Here is a 15,451-nt window from a genome sequence, read left to right on the forward strand (position 1 = left end):
AAGGAAATAATAAGGCTCATTAGCCCATGGCGCTCCTGTAGCAGAGCTAGTTGGTGCTATAGTATCTACAGCCTTTTGTTGGCCAGACCCTTTTGTAGGTATGTGCCTTAATATGGAAATCATCATCATAATCAACACGTGACGACCATCTGAAAGGTCGAGGGTGTGTTCCAATTCTGGCCAGCATCGGAGAAAGTCTACGTAGAAAGTTAAAGAAAGAACCGGGCGAGGCAGCTTCGAGGCCGCGTAATGGATCGCGTTTCGAGCCGTTTGAAAGACGTATGGAAGACGCTTCTGCTACGTGACGCAACCTCGCAGCCACACAAAAAAAAAAAAGAAGAAAGAGGAAAGCACATTATTTCTCTATTTTAAGTCTTCGCGCCTGCGAACCTACGAAAAACACGAGGTAGCTTACATTAAGGGCGTAGGATAGCGTGTCTATGTTTTCTTGTGCGCAGATAACCTTCCTATCGGCTTTCCAAGCGTCCTGCTCCAGCGCCATCTTGCTTGGACAGCAAAAGTGGCCTGCATCGTTTTGAACCTCCATGCTGTCTTCGCGAAGCGGTCTACTCTGACGTCTTCGTGAGAATTGGGACTTAAGATGGCAACTGTCCGCTTAGCCGTCTACTTTGCCTTCTACAGCAAGTATAGGAACACAGCCGTAGTTCTCTTTCGCAGGATAAAGGTACATGCGCGATTATGCGAGGTATTCCAACACCCTCTAGCTATACAAGCGCTCCAAGTAAATCATGCAAGCAGCTTCGATAGTGAGTGATATTTATTACTCATTGTGTTTCCTAACTATTATAAAGCCCCTTTTCAACTCTTTCCCATAAGCAGAGATGAAATAGGCGCGAAAGAATTCATTTAGCTATTGTTCCAGCTCGGGGAGGATGAAGACAATTTGATAGGTAGAGATTGGCATTGAAGAAGTAATTGATAGCATTGCCCTGTGTCCAAAAGGCAAAACCCCTGAAACTGAGGGTCTTAGACCTGAATTTTATCGCACATTCTGTTCGTTATTAGGTCCATTTTTACTCTGCGTGTATCATGAAGCTTATAATCTGGATTACTTGCCTTCTGCGCCCTATGAACGGTATCCTGTCTCGATAATCCAAAGTAATAATGAAATCAAGCTACAGAAAGTGGAAAGATAACACCCGATGTATTTGTTTAGTGCAGACTATAAGATTTCGAATAATATATTGGCTTTTCGGCGACAGGTTGTGATTCGTTCTATAGTTAGTTGTCACCAGACGCGTGATACCAGAGGCCGGTCGATTCAGACTGACATCAATGTGACGCGTTGTGGACTTGAAGGTGTTGCACATGGCATCGGACAAGTTGCCGCAGTTCAGCTTGATTTAGCCATAGCTTTCAACAGAGTTGACCATCAATTCCCATTTTGCGCGCTAAATAACTTTAATCTTGACCGACGTTCACTAACGGAGTTATCATTTGCTACGCACATGGCTGAACTAGGTTCATAGTGTTTCGCTTTCTTAGCCAATAAGCCTATCATGAGTCCGCCAATGGTATCCACTGTGTCCGCTTCTATTTTGTTTGTATTTAGAGCTTCTTTGTAATGCACATCCTTTAGGAGCAACAATTTGAAGGGTTTACTTTATTCCCTTGTATGATATCAGTGTTCTATCATATGCTGATGATGTCATGTCTTTTTTTTTATTGTAGCGGTAAGAATAGCATTGCAATAGCTTTGACCATTACATAGAAATTTTGCACGGTTGCAGGCGCCAAAGTAAATTATGTAAATAAAGCTGAGGATTTTACTTTGCAATGTCATGCACTTCCCAATCCAACGGAAGATAGATCTGTGAAACGTAGGAGTTGCTCTCTCGCATTTCCGTAACTGTAATCCTCGCTGAACTGTAGAAGTTTCTGAATTTACCGGAGAGTAAAATCTCTATATTTAGTCGAGCTAAGGCCAGAAATACGTTTTTAGTGGCCAGGCTTACGTACCTGCTACAAGAGGCGCCCTGTTCAAACCTGAAGATACAGACGCTGTGTCGTGTTTTCGTCATGTTAATTTGCAGGTCTCGTTCCGGAGCCATGAAACGTGGCAATCTTTTTCTCCCTTTTTGAAGGTGGTGGTCTGGGCATTTTCGAAATTTTTGTCAGGCGGCTGCTCTCGCGTTTATTTTTCGTACGTAGTACTCAGCATCCGTTCTTGCGAGAGATGTTACAGCTTCGAATTGTTCAATACCTTCCCGACCTGGTTGGCGCACCGACTTTTCCGCATGTGCCCGATGCCTCTTGGGGATTGTTAAACTGGCCCTGAACCACCCCTCCGGCTTGGTGAAATAACATAGTCCACTTGTAGCATACGCTGCTGTGAACATCTCCGCCAAGTTTTGCTGTTGTACGCGTTCGTAGCGGGTCACGAAGTCACCATTCTATCAAACGCTCTCTTTTCAGCAGAAGGCCCTGTCCTCACTCTCCACTAGACGTACTATTTCGTCATACCCTTAGACGGCTGCTATTTTCCGACAGCTGACATCAAGCTGCGGTCGGCTGCATGGCATAGATAGCGCGGCCGCCGCGGGGTGCCGCCACGAGTCCACTGGCTCTCGCTGACGACAACCGCGTTTGGCTTATGTTTAGCGCGTCTTAGGCACCAAGGACGGAAGTCGTGGCGTCTATAGACCGTTTTTTAGTAGGCGACGCCATATTGTGAACGCAGTGGCGCCGCCTATGAGCAGCGCCATACTGGCTTGGGTCATTGGTCAGGTTTGCAGAAACCCCGCGATCAGTGAAATCGTTTCGATTTTTTTTCGGGGAACTGTGCCTTTTGTATTTTGTGTGTAAGCAGCTCAAGAGGCGCCGGCTGGAAAAAGAACTTTGTTTCTATTTCTTATTTATGTTATTTTCAGATAATGGAGCCCACATATTTAAGGTTATCGCAGAAGTGAGGGCAAAATGTGCATATATATGATAAAAGTCATAAAGACAACTACAAAACGTTAAAATACAAAGCAGACATATATATATATATATATATATATATATATATATATATATATATATATAGATATATATATATAGGCCGTTAGAGGGAGCATTCAGAGCCTTCAGGAATTCCTGCAAGGATAAGCAGCGGGTCATGCCAGGCAGATCACTCCAGCATCCAATGGGCCCGCGAAAAAAAACTGTATTTAAACGTATTAATGTGAGCGTAAAAGACAGATAAGTTCAGCGGATTACTTTTTCTTGTGGCTAGAGGCTTTGCACGTGACAAATATATGTTACAGGAGGTTTTATGTGGTGAAAAGATAGGGTGTGTAAGAGTTTGAAGTACTTAGTGTCACACGGGTTGGAAAGAGCAGCTAAACCAAGTACATCCATCTGAGATGACGGTAAAAGTTTCTATCATAGCGGCGGTATATGAAACGATTAAAATTTCTTCTCAACAGATTCAATTTTTTTAATGTCGAACATTTTGTGATGGTTCCATATGGTAGCCTCATATTCAAGCATGCGCATTACGAGTGTTTTATATGTTGTAAGTTCATGTCATTTTGGAGCAACATGTAGTGTTTGCATTAGGAAATCAAGCTTTTTTTTTAATGCTGCAAGTTATCTGTATATTTTCTCACCAGGATAATACTGAAGGGGAGAGGAGGCCCAAACGCCTTTATTCTGGAGATCAACCAGACCTACAGAACATGTTAGATGCATGTGTTCGCCGGCGTGAGTATTGCCTATGTGTTGTCTAAATCTCACTGCTGGTATAAAAAGCTACTGTGTTTCTATTTTCTACGCAATAAAGAAAAAAAGAAGAAAAGGGATTGTGGCTTAATGGTTAGGCCACCGGGGCTTGGGGCCGAAGTTCGAATACCGTCGCCGAACTCGCTTCATTTATTTTTCGAGGGATCGAGGAAAAGAGCAGGCGAGAACGCGACTAGCGAAACATGACACCTTAATGCATAATAAGCACGTGTCAGGAAATAATCATGGCTGTCAGGCAGTCTCCATGGGAAGCTGCTTCTTCCTCCGTGAATGGCAATAGATTGCGCCAACTATAAACAAAAGCAAATAATTGAACGCTGAAGGAATACGCCGCGTTGCTCACTCACAAACGTAGTGTGTGAAAACACTTTCCAAAACGTTTTCAAGGTTCAATCAGTGCTAAGCTTGCAATAGCGCTTACTTGCGTATTCCGATCCGCACCTGCCAAGTCATCGCCCTGCGCTACATTTATCGTAACAAGAAATTTATGCAAGATGAGCCAACGACAGTTTCCTAAGTGCACCAAAGTAGAAAGTAGGGGCTTTGGACTTCAATAACGATACATAGATGAAAAGAGGCGAACAGCGTTTCGCAATATAGAACGTTTGTTATCATCATATCCACGTCACATTATATAAGCAATCGTAAATGTATACGGAACGTGCAGCAGGAAAGCACCTGCCATGCATAATTTTGGGGGGTTTGTGACATTGGGCGTTTTCGTCTTTGAACGCAAGCATTTGCGAGAAGATATTTCTTCAGTCGTAAAAGCACTGCATTCTAGTCATTCCTTCCTCAGTGTCCTCATGTTTTGCGTATTGTTGAAATTAGGGTTTCCAACTTATAAACTAAACAAAGCAATTACATAAATACCATGGTTCCTGTGCTTGCCTCGACCTTCTCAATGCCTCCTTCTTTTGTGTTTGTGTGCTAGCTGGAAGTCTCTAAACAGTAAGCTCTAAGGTGACTTCCCTGCAGTTAGAGTGTTGATGTTGGGAAGCTGGCTTAACACACTCACTTTGCTTGGGCGGTATTTCTGCAATATTGAACACAAACACACAGTTGGTAGAGCTCACGTTAGAAGGTTTGGCATATCGCGTACTTATATGTAGCTATCTTGGCGACAGTACTAAAAGTCCGCCGAATTTTGTCCTATGAGGACAAAATTCGGCGTCCTATGAGGCAAGTCCTCAAGTCCTATGAGGCAGTTTCTCTCCAGACGTAGTATACTGAAGATGACAGAATGCATCGAGTGATGTCGCAAGCGGAAGAAAAAGGAGACGCGGTTGGAGGCGTTTCATGTGCAGGGACAGTTGCGGTGGGAATGACAAAAAAAAAGAACAATGAAGGGTGGATGATCAAAGGCGGCCGAGTGTAGGGTCTCTCAGCAAGAATAGGACAACATTACCTCGGATATGAAATACTGCTGTAAAAAAGCTATTTCCCGACCAGTCGCACGTGCATGAAGAAGTAGGCGCTGCCATAGGTACGCCGTCAACAGTAATTGCTCTCCCCACGTGTTGAAAATCTCGTGGGCAAGCGGAAGCTTTCAACGTAGACGTAGGCAAACAGTCCGGAGGAACACTTACATCAGGATGGCGGTGAGCGCAAATACCCCTAAGTGCACACTTGACGTCGCGCCAGAGGGGTCCTTTCGTGAAAGAAAGGAAGAAAATAAAGGAAAACCCAAGCAGCAACAACAACAAACAATACCGCGGCCGCTTACCAGCCATAGCCGGGTCGAGACAGACTCGCAAGATGCTCTGCGAGACGCGAAGACGGCCTTTAGCGAGGGAAGGTGCGAGGGTGCACAGTGAATCAGGGCGTCGAGAGCTGAAGCGGGAGCAGCGTAACAAACAACTAGAAGAAAAACAAAAGGGAGCTGACAAGCAGCTACCACTGTAGCCTCAAATTACACTTTACGATAGCTCGAGAAAGCAGTGAAGCTTTCTTAACAGTTCTCTCGCTGAAAAAAAAAATGTTTCTATCTTCCAGAGCAATTGCACTAGTAGCATCGCCTACGCGCATGAGCTTGCGAATTGTAGAAACCGGTTTCGAGCGCATTCCTCAGGCCGATGACTTTAACTCGGCGATATATTTGCAATAGGGTGCACTTCGAGTGCCAACACGTAACGCGGCCCAGGACATGCATACATTTGCAGCTTTAGATACAAAACACTCCACTCCCTTGGAGCTTTAGAGAGCAACAAACTCTCTTTGAAAGACCAAATGTTGTTAATGCGTCATTCGCACGCAGCGATTACACCACATTTTCCCATTAGCCCTCAGGAAGCTTTCAGCGGGGTCTGCACTCACGGGACCATTCACGCAATCCCGACATCGCTCTTTTTGTTGCGGAGACGCTTGAGAGAAGCCAGGCCACGCCTTTGTTAGCACCGCTTAAACGCAAAGTTTTCAGTGGGCACAGCACTTCTGTTTTATTCATACTGTATTGGCTGCAGAACTGACGATGCGTGCTGTCCACACAATAAGATTGTAGGGATGGTGTGTTCAGTACGGCTGTGTTTTAGACCGTGTGTATTAGAATTGCTTTTGCCGTTCCTGCCGCAATAAAGTTTGCCAATTTTCGAAAATCGCCAGGAGTCGTATTTTAGAATTATAGGCGGTGCAGTCACTTTGGCCTTCAGGAAAAAGGCAGGTTTTTCTAAGAATAATTGTATTTTCCCGCAAGCGATATTGAGCAGTGGAAAATATTGTACTTAGACCTGTTGCGGCAACATTCTGTCTTCCCAAACTGGCCGTTTCAAAGAAGCAGGAAAAAAAACCAACATTGTAACAGCGACGTAAGAAAACAAATTGACTATCGTACTAAACAATGTCAAATTCAGCACAGCACCATTTCCCGGTCATTCGCACGTGCATGATGAAGAGGCCCTCTTGTAGGTACGCTGTAAACAGCAAACACGCCCGTGACGCGTCAGAAACCGGATGCAGAAGCGGAAGCTTTCAACGTAGACGGACGCAAAAAATTCCGAGTGAGCTCTTATAGCGGGGCGACCGTGAGCGCTCATACACGCAACGGTACACTAAACGTCATGGTGGAAGAGAACTTTCTCACTTGCACAAGGCATGGCGTTTAGTAGCCAGCGAAGTGTAGAAATGCAGGCAAATTATGTGCGGCGGAACACTGTGACCTGGAAAAGTGGCGTGGCTGGCCGACGATTCAGGCCGCCGGGAGTGAATGCAGGAGCCAAGCAACAAAAGTAGTGGTTAGAAAATAAAATAAAACGGAGTTTCAAAATAGCTAAAGCTCTAACCAGACATTTACTTGCACGGTAGTGCGAGAGAGCATAGAAAGCTTTGCAGTCAATAATTTACTTGAACACATTGCTTTCTACTGAAAACAAGCACAATGTTAGCTTCTGCAGGCATGAATGAGTCACTGAGCTGTAAATTCTGTTTCTCATACACTGCTCGTACCATTGGCTTGGAGGGCACGTTACATTTGGAATAAAATGCAGTTTGCATGTTGCCGTGTAGGTCGGCTAACTCACACTTCAAGAGAAATGGTTCTGCTTTGGACACACAACAAAACAAAGCCCTTGGTGCGGTCGGGAATAGAACCAGATGTGAAGAACCCGTGATTTGTGCCAAGTTATTCCTCCATAGCCTCCCATCAGCTGTCTGAGAGCTTTCAGCAGAGTCCAAACAAACCTTACCTATCGCGCAAGCACAACTGGTTCTTCCCGTTGCATGAGTACTAAAGAAATCGTAGTTTCGCTCGAAAGGCGAAGTGCCCATTGCGATAGCACATTAGTGGACAGCTATACGAAGCAAGGATAGTAGTTTTATAGGCCGTGTAAACTTGTAAACATAGGCATGCTAACTAAATTGACAAGCGTTGTGTCACGCGCGCACAATGAAGCACGAGCACATCTCACTCGATGACCACGGAAACTCGCTGTCCAAACGCAGAAGTGAAGAAGCGCGGCAGCAGCAGCTGGCAACAGCTAACAACAGCTGCGTCTCGCATCAACGCAAGCTAAGCTGCGAAACGCAGCGCGCGCCGACTGTGTCCCCGTCAGTGGCGTAGCTAGGTCATCTGGCTCCAGGGACCCATAGGTCTTCTGTCACCTACCCCTCCCCTTCCCTCGCCCCCCCCCCCCCCCCGGGTGTAGTCATAAAGGCGAGGATATAAAAAATTTCCCGGGCGGAAGGGGGGGCGGTGATGTTTCAGCACCAGCACAGCCGCCTTACACAACGCGCGTGACCCCCCCCCCCCCTTTCGCTTTCGTTCCCAGAAATCGCAGATGTAGCACGTATACACACAGTTTTATATTCGGCATCAAATAACGCAGGATGCTGCCCTGATAACTTGTGACAAGCGCATTTGTACATCTGCTATCAGACCAGGCACGTACCCAGGGGAGGGGTAGCCCGGGCCCTTCACCCCCCCCCCCCCCCCGAAATCAAGCGACGTATCCACCCCCTCCCCGCCCACGCCACCACTCCCCACACATTCCTAAAGCAACATGCAATCAATGTTGAGACTTGACAGCTATTCAGCGGTCAACATTTTGCTGCCTTTTTCACTCCTTTTGGATGGCGGTATTACCAGCATCTCTTGTGGTGTGAAAGCCAGTTTTCTCATAGATTCAGTGCCCGCGCGACTAACTCGATATGCGCTAGTTGTCACCATCTATTCAACGGTCACGCGCATCGCTGCTGCTTCGTTAGTTCAACCTTCTTTGTTTAGACTGATCCAGGGACCAGGAAAGAGGCTCGCTTCTTAGTCAGCTGGTCTGTATGCTCGTGGAACGAGTCGCGGCCGGAGAAAACGCCAATCGCATTTAACTTTTGCTTCATTATTTCCTCGTGTGTCGGCTCGCCGCGAGGTAGGCAGATCCCCGGAACTATACACCCGCGATATGGGTTAGATAAGATGGAAAATAAAATAATGCGCGAACCAGTGTCCATCATCAAAACCTGCACCCTTAAACCCATAAGCAATATGACCGTCACCCGTTACCTCGTCTGCTTTTTCCCTAATGTTAAAGCAATTTTCGTGGGAAATTGGCAACTGGAAACAAGAGTCGGAAGGAGTTGAGAATTAAGTTGAGTTGAGCAATATACTAAGGGAGAGAGCCAAGGCAACAGCCAAACAGGAAGGAAACGCGAAAATTAACAAATTTAACCATTCTTTATAAAACATTTATGGATCAACATCTTTTTATTTAAAAAGGAAGTAGAGAAAACGCTGCTGGAAGTGGAGAACAATTGCGTGCATTTTGAATGACGCTTATACAGTTATCTGTCGTAGCCAGTCCGCTGCTGTGCTTATGTGGGTGTCTTTCTAACCTTACGCGGTGTGCACTGTACGTCTAGAACCGCAGCGTCCTGCACTCGGTGTGTTTTACGGGAATGGCGGCCGCGCATCGTTACGCAACTTTCCAAATAACAATAAAAGTTGGTTTTGGTACTTGGTATAGCAGTAAACATGGGGTCCAAAAGAACTGTGAGTGTTCCGCAAATATATATTTCTCTATAAATCTGCCAGGCGTAATGAAAAAAAACACGCTGTTATAGTCAGATCAAATTATGTCTTCAAAGAAGCCCTCCCCCCCCCCCCCTGCCTTCGTAACCGCCAGCCACTGTTCATCCGCGAGGCTGCAAATAATTCGTACTTCAAGAGAAAGAGAGAGGCAAAGGAAAGACAGGGAGGTTAACCAGAGATTATATCTCCGGTTGGCTACCCTGTACTGGGGGAGGAGCAAGGGGATGCGATAGGTAAGAGAGAGAAGGATATAAAAAAATAAGAAAAAACCTACACATAGATGCACGAACACACAAACTGCTTCTGTGGGCACTGTCACGCAGCCGGCAAAGGCGTTCCTAGTGTTATGCAGTGTCACCGTGCAATCCTGCGTCACATAGTGAGGTCACGATCTGTCAGAAAGTGCAGTGTCCTTTAAATACCGCAGCGGCGCCTTCATAGCCGATCGCGCTGATGTTCGTGTAGGCCAGTTTCCAAGGATCTTCTTTTCTGTCATTGGGCGCTTGTCCAGTTTGTCTAGGGTGGCTGAGAGGACTGCTCTGTGCAGCTTGAAACGAGAGCACTGACAAAGAAGGTGTGCGATGGTTTCATTGCACCCGCAGAAGTCACCAATTGGGCTGTTGGACATTCCGATAAGAAAAGAGTACGCATTTGAAAATGCTACTCCAAGTCATAGACGAACTAGAAGGGTGCAGTCGCGTCGTGGAGGCTCGGGCGGAATACGGAGTTGTAAATTAGGGTCCAGGGTATGAAGGCGTGGACTTGTGAAATTGGGTGAATTAAACTGAGCTAACGTAAGCTCATGTGCATGTACGGCAAGTTTTTTCGCTGCGTCAACTCTCGAAAGAGGAATGCCAACGCAGTTGACGCCGTCATGGGCAGATCGGGCAGCTGCGTCTGCTCGATCATTGCCATGTATGCCATAGTGACTAGGCAACCACTGATATATGATATCGTGTCCTTCGTCAACTATACGATGGTGCACTTCTCTGATCTCTGCGGCGAGCTGTTCATGTGATCCATGGCGCAGTGCTGAGAGTACACTCTGTAGGGCTGCCTTGGGATCACCGAAGAATGACCATGCATGGGGTGGTTCCTCCTGAACGAAATGAACAGCCGCACGCAAGGCTACCAGTTCAGCAGCTGTTGATGATACATGTGACGTTGTTAGCTGTATTTTGACAGATCATGTTGGTATCACCACAGCAGCAGCTGAACTTGCAGGTGTGACTGAGCTATCGATGTAAACGTGTACGCGGCCACTGTGCACCTCATGCAAAAGTTCTAATGTGGCCTGCTTCAGGGCAAACGACAGCATGTTAGACTTCTTCGTGATTCCTCGGAGGGTGAGGCGTATTTCAGGTCTATGCAGGCACCATAAAGGTGAGGATGGTCTTGCTGCAGGCATGTAGTTCTATGGCAATGAGGTACGATTGGCAACAATTACACGACTGATAGTTGCGTGTTGCCTTTCTGCGGGTATAGCGGCAAGATGGTGAGAAGGTGGTCGGGCAACGTGGCGAATATGCGCCCTGAAAGCGTGGGTTACCAAGTACGTTTGTTTATTGGGTGATCTCGAGCTATGACAATCGTTGCGGCTGTAGACGCACACCTCGGAAGACCGAGGCACGTCCTTAGCGCTTGAGCTTGTAGTCCCTGGAATACACGCAGGTTTGTTTTGCAGGTGTTACCAAGCACAGGGAGCCTGTATCTTGAGAATCCGAGGAACAAGGCGTTATAAAGCTGCAGCATTGACCGCACCGATGTCCCCCATGACTTTCAGCCGAGAAATTAGAGGAGATGTGTTATTGTTATCAACCTCTTCTTTAGGTATGAAACGTGCGGGCTCCATGATAGGTCACGGTCAATAATTATACCTAAAAAGCGGTGTTTCCGTGCATTTGCAACTGCTTGTCCATTGACACTTACAGAGTAAAGCTTCATTGCCTTCCCAGTGAAAGTAACAAGGCAGCATTTCTCTAAAGACACCTCCAAGTTCTGTGTTCGCAAGTACAGCGATGTTAAGGTAGCTGCCTTTTGTAGCCATGCTTGTACCTGCAGTCGTGTTACAGCAGACGCCCAAATGCAGATGTCGTCGGCATAGATTGATACTTGAACTGTGCTGGGCAAGCATCTGACTAAGCCAATGAGCACTAGGTTGAATAGCGTCGGGCTCCAATATTCCACCTTGCGGTACTCCACGGAACGTTTGGTGTTGAGTTGTGGCGCCATCCTCGGTCATCACGAAGAAATGCCTGTCGGTCAAATAACTGCACAGCCACTGAAAAGTGCGGCCACCGATTCCGGCTTCAATCAGAGCCTCTATAGTGACATAATGTGCCATATTATCATAGGCGCCTTTGATGTCAAGGAATAAAGCCGCAGTGAGTCCTTTCAGACGTTTTTGATGTTGAACAAACGTGACCAAATCGATGACATTATCTATGGACGAGCGCCCACGCCGGAAGCCAGCCATAGCATCTGGGTACACGTAATTTTCCAGGTACCATTCGAGGTGAGTCAAAATCATTCTTTCCATTATTTTCCCTATGCAACTGGCCAGAGTGATGGGGTGGTGCGATGACAAATCTAACGGTGATTTACCAGGTTTCAGAAGTGGAACCAAGCGGCTGTATTTCCATTCACGTGGAAACAAACCGTTCCGCCAATACTCGTTGTGATGGTTTACCAGCATGAGTCGTGCTTTCTGCCCAAGATTGACGAGCGCCGCATAGGTAACGCCGTCCGGCCCAGGTGACGAAGAGCGCCTGCAAGCCGCCAATGCCGCTTCAAGCTCCTCCACCGAAAACATTACACATATGCGCGAATCCCGTGGCACAGGAGTGGCACATGTTGTAAGTGCGCGTTGGAGCTGCAAGCTGGCAAGTCTTGAGCTAAATTCTTCAGCAATGTCAATTTCGCTGCTACCTTGGTGCAAAGCGAGGGATTTGAAAGGAACACGCTGTTACAGTGTTACGCGAAGTCCACACACAGTTCTCTATGTCTGAGATAATCTATGACGTGGATCCAACGGCTCACAGAAACGTTTCCATCTTTGAGATTGTAGTGCACCAATGCGGCGTTGAATTTTCTTTTGCACCCGCCTTGCCTCACTGAGATCATGGATGGATTTCGTTCTCCTGTATGTTCTTTCCGCCCGCCGGCGAATCGCTCGTAGTCGCTGCAGTTCGGCTTCAAATTCTTCGTATTTCGGGAAAGGCTGAAAAGCCCGCGTATCCTCTTGCATGACTTTTTGAATTTCGTGTTCCAGACTTGAATGGTTCCCTTGCTGATATACTTCCTCCATGTGCGACCGAAACGCCGACCAGTCAATTCTCCGGAGGGTCGTGAAGAGGCGTTTAGATAGTCCCTTAATCTTCAGGTACGTCGGAATGTGGTCGCTTCCATGTTATTCGATGTCTGGAAACCATTACACGTTTCTTTCAAGATGCCGAGAAACCAGGGTCAAGTCTAGGCAGCTGTTGTATGTAAGCCCGCGTAAATATGTCGGACTACCATCGTTGAGGCAGTAAAGGTCGTGCTCCGTGGCAAAGGATGCTAGTTTCCTTCCCCCGGAGTCCATCTTCAAACTCCCCCAAAGCGGATGGTGAGCATTAAAATCTCCGGTGAGAATCGTAGGCCCGGGTGTGACTGATAGCACGTCGTGCAGTCGTTTAGAGTCGAAGCCATTTGAAGGAGTAATGTAAACAGCGACAAGTGTGAACGTAAGTTTATTCGTTTTCACAATTAAACAAACGTACTGGTTGTCGTCGCGAGGCGGGACTGGGTGCAACACGTATGACAGATCATATCTCATATATACAGTCACCTTGCTCACATACCACAGGTAGAAGACGTGAATGCTTCATAGCCAGAAATGCGTGAAACCAGAAACCGAATGTGCAGAATGTTATCGTACTTCAAATTTGTTACTCAAATGAGGCGGTAACCACAAAAACATTATTATTAGCGAGTAATCTTATACGTTTTCCCTCGTCTATTATAGTGAAATGGCGAAACTTAAGTCTTTATTGAACTGAAATAAAATGTTTGCTTCGCTGCAACTATTTATTGTCAAGTTTCACTTCAGTTGGCAGTGAAGTTTCATAAGTAAAACGGGCTCAGCAGTGAAGTGAACTATATCGCAAATTTTGAAGAGGGAAATGCTGAGTCTCCATACACTTTGCCCATGTGTGTTGCACACCTCATTGCTTCCGCCGATGAAAAGACTCTTCAAGAATAGCAGATGTTCAGGAGGTATCATGTACGACGCCATTTTCAAAAAGACCCCAGGACGATAGTTTTGTTTGCTTCTGTGATTGGCTGGCGGAGTAACACAACTTCGTGCGGTCCGTCTGCCTTGGTTCATAACTGCTGCTTTTTTAAAAGATTTATTCTACTATAGAAATCATTATTTTGCACTTTCGCTTGTTTACTTGTTGTTGGCAGTGTTCTTCCTGCGCTTCTGTCCTGCGCGAGTCCACTTGATGTGGTTCCTTGTTCGCCAAGTAAGAGAGAGGTGTATTTCACAGGCCTACCTATGAGGTACACCATATTTCATTTCTCTTTTGTGGGTTTACACGTCTGTATGGTAAAATGGTGGGTGGCATTCATATTTGTACCAGTAAAGGTACCCTCCCCCCTCATTTGCATAGAAAAGCAGGGTTGCTCTGCCACCCCCCCCCCCCCCGCAAAAAAAATCTTGGGTACGTGCCTGTATCAGACTGTATGGCTTCGCAGCCAATATAGAGGTGGCATCGTGGAAAATATGTCTCATAATTAAGAAAAATATTTCAATGAAGCTTTAATTAGCGATTTTAGAGGCAATATTGCATTTGCAAAACTGAAGACCGACAGGCATATGTTGCCCAATAACAAATTCACAAGAAACGTCCAAGGTACTATGGCGTGCGGTATTTTGGCTGTGGGCAGCCCTGAACCCAAACGAAAATTAAATTGCGTATCAGTGACGCTGATCTCCCCACAATATTAGAAAACGCCACCTGCTTCCCTGCTGCGCGGTCGCCAGTGCTATGGCAAGTACGAGTTCTCTTCATTCTGATCCATAAAGCCTTTCATTTAATAAAGGAAAAATGAGACATCCGCCGAATAGTACCAATTGCTACAAAGCAAACCTATACGGAATGCTCGAAATCCTCGAGCTTAAAGAAAAACTCGTCCTGGTCTGGGACGAATTTTTCTTCAACTGCGAGGCTCTTCTTTGGAGGATCGCGTGTGGGTTACCTTTGTAGCGATTGCTACAGTCGGGTGGATGTCTCATTTTCTCTTTATTGATTGCTTCTCTCCACCTTGCGCGTTTTCGCAGAATACGTCAAAGCCTTCCTTTATTTTCTTCGATTGGCAAACGTGGTTATCCGAGCTGCGGTACCGCGACGAGGTTTGGGAACGGAATAGAGCACGCTTCGCGTCCATTTCTGGTGTCACTATGCAAGAAAAGGAGGAGGCCGCGATGAAGCCCGTGTCAGCGAAAGCTTGCGTTACTGCTGGTCTGCACCTTCGATGGAGAGGATAGAGAGATCAACGTCACTGGTGCACTCTTTCCCATATCTTGCGGTACTGGTATACTCAGCCGCCCGCAGTGCCACATTACTGCAGGCTCTACCGCCAAAGATGATTTTCTTTGCAGAAGAATCTTTTGTGGAGTTAATAATAGCACTTTGGGTCCTCAATTCCTTAATTGCAATGTTTCCTCTATAATTGCTAATGAAGCAGTTATTTAAAATATTCTTATTAATTATCTGCCATATCTTGCACGATACCAAGCTCCTATAGCGGTAACAAAGACACATAACCTGATAGGACATCAGGAAATATACTTACACAATTACCTTTTTTTATAAAATTCGATACAGCTGAAACAAGACACTGTATTAGTGACGTGAAGTCACACAACAACAACAATATAGTAAAGAGACGGTTAGCTAGCACTAGGATTTAACACCGTGAAACTGATACAAAACCCAATACGAACAATACTAAGTATATGTGGAACATTGTCTACATACTCACGACACACAAACCATGGTGGGACATTGAGCATATGGCACCAAAACGTAATGACCGTATATTACAGCACCCCCCCCCCTCCACCCCTATGGAACCTGGCACCTGGGGCGGACGCCTCCCCCCCTCCCTTTACTATGCCACTGGTCGGCGTCGCAGTTGGCT

Source organism: Dermacentor variabilis, chromosome 2 (assembly GCF_050947875.1).
Source record: "Dermacentor variabilis isolate Ectoservices chromosome 2, ASM5094787v1, whole genome shotgun sequence".
NCBI classification, from domain to species: Eukaryota; Metazoa; Arthropoda; class Arachnida; order Ixodida; family Ixodidae; genus Dermacentor; species Dermacentor variabilis.